General features: G+C 29.2%; 1 long non-coding RNA gene across 1 annotated transcript; it reads right to left on the bottom strand.

Moving 5' to 3' along the window:
• Positions 1 to 6,433: 6,433 nt before the first annotated feature.
• On the bottom strand, positions 6,434 to 6,885 carry LOC121502531 (uncharacterized). Its single transcript, XR_005991040.2, has 2 exons — positions 6,845 to 6,885; positions 6,434 to 6,781 (listed from the first exon to the last, which is right to left on the bottom strand). It is a non-coding gene; the product is annotated as an uncharacterized lncRNA (long non-coding RNA).
• Positions 6,886 to 7,100: the final 215 nt, after the last annotated feature.

The raw sequence follows: 7,100 nt of genomic DNA, 5'->3' as shown, positions 1-7,100 counted from the left end.
TATAAACAAAAAGTTCACAACTCAGCTTATAATGCATGTATCCACGGCAGAATTTATATTTATATTAGTTTTTACACGGCTAATACATTTGCATACTTAATTGTAAATTTGTAAACAAAAAGTTCACAACTCAGATAATAGTGCATATATCCACTTCAGAATTTTTAATTATATTAGTTTTTACATGGCTAATACATTTGCATACTCAATTGTAAATTTGTAAACAAAAAGTTCACAACTCAGCTAATAATGCATGTATCCACGGTATAATTTGTACTTATATTAGTTTTTACATGGCTAATACAGTTGCATACTCAATTGTAAATTTGTAAACAAAAAGTTCACAACTCAGCTAATAATGCATGTATCCACGGAATAATTTGTACTTATATTAGTTTTTACATGGCTAATACATTTGCATACTCTATTGTAAATTTGTAAACAAAAAGTTCACAACTCCGCTAATAATGCATGTATCCACGGCAGAATTTGTTCTTATATTAGTTTTTACACGGCTTATACATTTGCATACTCAATTGTAAATTGGTAAACAAAAAGTTCACATCTCAGCTAATAATGCATGTATCCACCGCAGAATTTGTATTTATATTAGTTTTTACACGGCTAATACATTTGCATACTCAATTGTAAATTTGTAAACAAAAAGTTCACATCTCAGCTAATAATGCGTGTATCCACGGCAGAATTTATATTTAAATTAGTTCTTACAATGCTAATACATTTGCATACTCAATTGTAAATTTGTAAATAAAAAGTTCACAACTCCGCTTATAATGCCTGATTCCATTTCAGAATTTTTATTTATAATAGTTTTTACACGACTAATACATTTGCATACTCAATTGTAAATTTGAAAACAAAAAGTTCACAACTCAGCTAATAATGCATGTATCCACGGCAGAATTTGTACTTATATTAGTTTTTACACGGCTTATACATTTGCATACTCAATTGTAAATTTGTAAACAAAAAGTTCACAAGTCAGCTAATAATTCCTGAATGCACTTCAGAATTTATATTTATATTAGTTTTTACACGTCTAATACATTTGCATACTTAATTGTAAATTTGTAAACACAAAGTTCACAACTCAGATAATAGTGCATATATCCACTTCAGAATTTGTAATTATATTAGTTTTTACATGGCTAATACATTTGCATACTCAATTGTAAATTTGTATACAAAAAGTTCACAACTCAGATAAAAGTGCATATATCCACTTCAGAATTTGTAATTATATTAGATTTTACATGGCTAATACATTTGCATACTCAATTGTAAATTTGTAAACAAAAAGTTCACAACTCAGCTAATAATGCATGTATCCACGGCATAATTTGTACTTATATTAGTTTTTACATGGCTAATACATTTGCATACTCTATTGTAAATTTGTAAACAAAAAGTTCATTACTCAGCTAATAATGCATGTATCCACGGCAGAATTTCTACTTATATAAGTTTTTACACGGCTTATACATTTGCGCACTCAATTGTAAATTGTAAACAAAAAGTTCATAACTCAGTTAATAATGTCTGTATCCACTTCAGAATGTGTATTTATAATAATTTCTACACGGCTAATACATTTGCATACTCAATTGTAAATTTGAAAACAAAAAGTTCACAACTCAGCTAATAATGCATGTATCCACGGCAGAATTTGTTCTTATATTAGTTTTTACACGGCTTATACATTTGCATACTCAATTGTAAATTGTAAATAAAACGTTCACAATTCAGCTAATAATGCCTGAATCCACTTCAGAATTTATATTTACATTAGTTTTTACACGTCTAATACATTTGCATACTCAGCTAATAATGTCTGTATCCAGTTCAGAATTTGTATTTATAATAGTTTTTACATGGCTAATACATTTGCATACTCAATTGTAAATTTGTAAACAAAAAGTTTACTGCTCAGCTAATAATGTCTGTATCCACGGCAGAATTTGTACTTATATTAGTTTTTACACGGCTTATACATTTGCATACTCAATTGTAAATTGTAAATAAAAAGTTCACAATTCAGCTAATAATGCCTGAATCCACTTCAGAATTTATATTTACATTAGTTTTTACACGTCTAATACATTTGCATACTCAGCTAATAATGTCTGTATCCGCTTCAGAATTTGTATTTATAATAGTTTTTACATGGCTAATACATTTGCATACTCAATTGTAAATTTGTAAACAAAAAGTTTACTGCTCAGCTAATAATGTCTGTATCCACTTCAGAATTTGTATTTATAATAGTTTTCACATGGCTAATACATTTGCATACTCAATTGTAAATTTGTAAACAAAAAGTTTACTGCTCAGCTAATAATGTCTGTATCCACTTCAGAATTTGTATTTATAATAGTTTTTACACGGCTTATACATTTGCACTCTCAATTGTAAATTTGTAAACAAAAAGTTCACATCTCAGCTAATAATGCATGTATCCACGGCATAATTTATATTTAAATTATTTCTTACAATTCTTATACATTTGCATACTCAATTGTAAATTTGTAAACAAAAAGTTCACAACTCCGCTAATAATGCATGTATCCACGGCAGAATTTGTACTTAGATTAGTTTTTAGAATGCTAATACATTTGCAAACTCAATTGTAAATTTGTAAACAAAAAGTTCACAATTCAGCTAATAATGCATGTATCCACGGCAGAATTTTTTCTTATATTAGTTTTTACACGGCTTATACATTTGCATACTCAATTGTAAATTTGTAAACAAAAAGTTCACAACTCAGCTAATAATGCCTGAATCCACTTCAGAATTTATATTTATATTAGTTTTTACACGTCTAATACATTTGCATACTTAATTGTAAATTTGTAAACAAAAAGTTCACAACTCAGATAACAATGCATATATCCACTTCAGAATTTGTAATTATATTAGTTTTTACATGGCTAATACATTTGCATACTTAATTGTAAATTTATAAACAAAAAGTTCACAACTCAGCTAAATATGCATGTATCCACGGCACAATTTATATTTAAATTAGTTCTTACAATTCTAATACATTTGCATACTCAATTTTAAATTTGTAAACAAAAAGATCACAACTCCGATAATAATGCATGTATCCACGGCAGAATTTGTACTTAGATTAGTCTTTAGAAGGCTAATACATTTGCAAACTCAATTGTAAATTTGTAAACAAAAAATTCACAACTCAGCTAATAATGCATGAATCTACGGCAAAATTTGTACTTATATTAGCTTTTACACGGCTTATACATTTGCATACTCAATTGTAAATTTGTAAACAAAAAGTTCACAACTCAGCTAAATATGCATGTATCCACGGCACAATTTATATTTAAATTAGTTCTTACAATTCTAATACATTTGCATACTCAATTTTAAATTTGTAAACAAAAAGTTCACAACTCCGATAATAATGCATGTATCCACGGCAGAATTTGTACTTAGATTAGTTTTTAGAAGGCTAATACATTTGCAAACTCAATTGTAAATTTGTAAACAAAAAGTTCACAACTCAGCTAATAATGCATGAATCTACAGCAAAATTTGTACTTATATTAGCTTTTACACGGCTTATACATTTGCATACTCAATTGTAAATTTGTAAACAAAAAGTTCACAACTCAGCTAATAATGCATATATCCACTTTAGAATTTATATTTATATTAGTTTTTACACGTCTAATACATTTGCATACTTAATTGTAAATTTGTAAACAAAAAGTTCACAACTCAGATAATAATGCATATATCCACTTCAGAATTTGTAATTATATTAGTTTTTAGAAGGCTAATACATTTGCATACTCAGCTAATAATGTCTGTATCCACTTCAGAATTTGTATTTATAATAGTTTTTACATGGCTAATACATTTGCATACTCATTTGTAAATTTGTAAACAAAAAGTTCACAACTCAGCTAATAATGCATGTATCCACGGCAGAATTTGTTCTTATATTAGTTTTTTGAAGGCTAATACATTTGCAAACTCAATTGTAAATTTGTAAACAAAAAGTTCACAACTCAGCTAATAATGCATGAATCCACGGCAGAATTTGTACTTATATTAGTTTTTACACGTCTAATACATTTGCATACTCAGCTAATAATGTATGTATCCACTTCAGAATTTATATTTAAATTAGTTCTTACAATCCTAAAACATTTGCATACTCAATTGTAAATTTGTAAACAAAAAGTTCACATCTCAGCTAATAATGCACGTATCCACGGCAGAATTTAAATTTAAATTAATTCCTACAATTCTAATACATTTGCATACTCAATTGTAAATTTGTAAACAAAAAGTTCACAACTCCGCTAATAATGCATGTATCCACGGCAGAATTTGTACTTATATTAGTATTTACATGGCTAATACATTTGCATACTCTATTGTAAATTTGTAAACAAAAAGTTCATTACTCAGCTAATAATGCATGTATCCACGGCAGAATTTGTACTTATATTAGTTTTTACACGGCTTATTGTGACGTAATTACGCCGTTGAAAGGGGAAAACATAAACAGGGTATCGTTGTTCTCGATCATACCTCCGAGTGTTAACCACATTCAAGCTTGTCGACCCTTAACCAGCAGCTGAGCGGGACCCATTGATTCCTAGCTCTAGCGGGAGATGTGAGGGGGGGGGGTTTGCTGCGGATAAGGATTGTTACGTCAAAGGTTTTTTTATAGAGTCCCTCCTGAATCTACACAATGAGACGATCCTCATACGAAACCAACACACAAAACAATTGTCTCATAATTAGTAAAATATGAAACAAGGCAAAACTAAACTGCGAAAAAAAATTGAGAAACGAGAAAGCACGAATTAGGGTTTGAGCCTGCAGGGGTGGCCTTAGGTGTTGTTCGCCACACCCTATATCTTTACCCTCCCAACCATGGTCCTTCTGTAATCGTTAGCGAAAGACCCCAAAAGTATTTACGTATGCATCAATTTGTTGGTCTCCCGTGCCATAAATAAGAAAACTTAACAATTCATCATCATTATAATAATTTTTAATAATCAAACAAAAATTCCTTTTCGATATTCTTCAGTGTACATCTCTCCAAATTCACAATAACAAACGAAGTCCTAATATAATTATTTTTCTTCATACATGTCTGCTAGGTTTCAATGCCTAATTTATTTATTTAGTATTTATTATTTATTTATTTAGTATTATTATTATTTATTTAGTAAAAAAAAAAATTAAATGATTAAATAAATAATTATCTTAACCATAAGTAAATAAAATAGGCTATGTAATGATAGGGTTTAATCTATCATTACATAGCCTATTTTATTTACTTATGGTTAAGATAATTATTTATTTAATCATTTAATTTTTTTTTTTTTCAGTGTCATTATAATCCTTTTTTGTTTAGTGTAAATCAATGATAATGGTAATGTGGTGCCTAATTATGATGCTAGAAAATATTCTGAAAATATAACTATACCCATTTAATTGTTTTTATTTTTTTGTTGTTTTTTTTTTTTTGTTTTGGGTCTACATAATTTTATTTCTTTATTATTATTCTATTTTTGTTTAGCTTCAACAACCTACATCGCACAATTACAATAAAACAGTTTCTTTTGCTGAAAAAAGAAAATATGTATATGAAAAATAACAAAATAATTAGGTTTTAATTTTCTCAGTGTAGCGCATGTTTTGGCTTTACATTTAAATGCTTTCAATTTACGATGATAACATGAATCAGAATAAAAAAGAGGAATTGAAAAAATAACAAAAATCAATCGATGCTGATAAGCATTAATGCCGGTAATCAGCCTTTACACTGGGCGACATAATTTGTTTTCTGTTTTCACTCACCCACTTTGTTTTTCTCGAAGAAGGCCTTCTTGTCGATGAGGTTTTCGTGTGTATTAGGGGAAAATTAAAAATTAAAAATATAGCCGCATGATCTTAATTTGTTTGTTTGGTTTGTTTTTTTTTTTTTGATTAATATTTAAAATATGTAGAAGTTATTTAAAATTTTTTTTTTTCAGCTACGTTTTTCATATTTTATATTCATTCTATATATACATATTATTTATTTTATTTTCTGGTGTTTTATTTTTTTGTTTAGTTTAAAAATTTTTTATATTCTTACTGGCAACGAAACTTTTTATTGCACTGTACGATTTTAGTTGGATTTGCTAAGCTCACGCTCTTGTTTTTTTTTCTATCATATTGACTGCTCATATGCATCACCATCACTACCACTGTCATTGTTTTTTTTAACACCTTTTACATGCCTATTTTAAATTTTTATTTCTTATCGGATTTGAGACACTTCATAATTTCATGATTGGGTACTAATGATGATGATTCGATATGGTTTTAACTCTAGTGGTTTTTAATCGAACAAACAAAAAAAATAAGTTTTATGTATGTGTTTTTACACTATTTTGCATGTTTTTTTTTTCTCTGTTTTGAGGTCGGGTTTTTTTCTTAAGATTTTACATTTTAGCTAGTCGTGTATTTTATGAGTTGTTTTAACCCATTTCCTCGTCTTCGTTAACTTTTAATTTGTCACTAGATTTTAAGGGCTTTTAATTTTAAATTTTTTTAATCTGCACTGTGTGTTACACGTTTATTTTTGGGTCACTTTTTGTGGGTTTTTCTGTGCTCCAAGCTGCTGCGAACTCCAAATAAATTTTCCCCAGCAGAGATAACTGCTCCAGCCGCCTTTTTTTGGCCGGCGCTGAATAGCGTAACCAATCTGCTCTGCTGCCTCGTTTAGCTACAGGAATTAAATTAATTAATCTTGTGCAAACGAGCCCAAGAATTGTTTCGAAATATTTACCCAGTGCTTCCTTTTCTTGTATTTTTTCTGCTCAATCGACCTAGCGATTTCTCGCCGTGTAGTCAAAGAAAACAAGCGTGACCTACACGTGCAAAGAAAATTTTATTATATATCGATCGGCTTGGACATTTTTTTATAAAAAATATTTACCTTGCCGACACGGCAATCTTTGGCAGCCGGTAGATTGGCGTTTGTTGATGGCCTTTTTCAACCGATGCCGAAATATCAGTGGGATTAGGGTCCGGAGCACATGTGC

The sequence above is a fragment of the Drosophila kikkawai genome, unplaced genomic scaffold, assembly GCF_030179895.1.
Source record: "Drosophila kikkawai strain 14028-0561.14 unplaced genomic scaffold, DkikHiC1v2 scaffold_87, whole genome shotgun sequence".
In the NCBI taxonomy this organism is placed as follows: Eukaryota; Metazoa; Arthropoda; class Insecta; order Diptera; family Drosophilidae; genus Drosophila; species Drosophila kikkawai.
The sequence above is the reverse complement of the archived record's forward strand: the minus strand, read 5'-3'. Positions and strand labels throughout refer to the sequence as shown.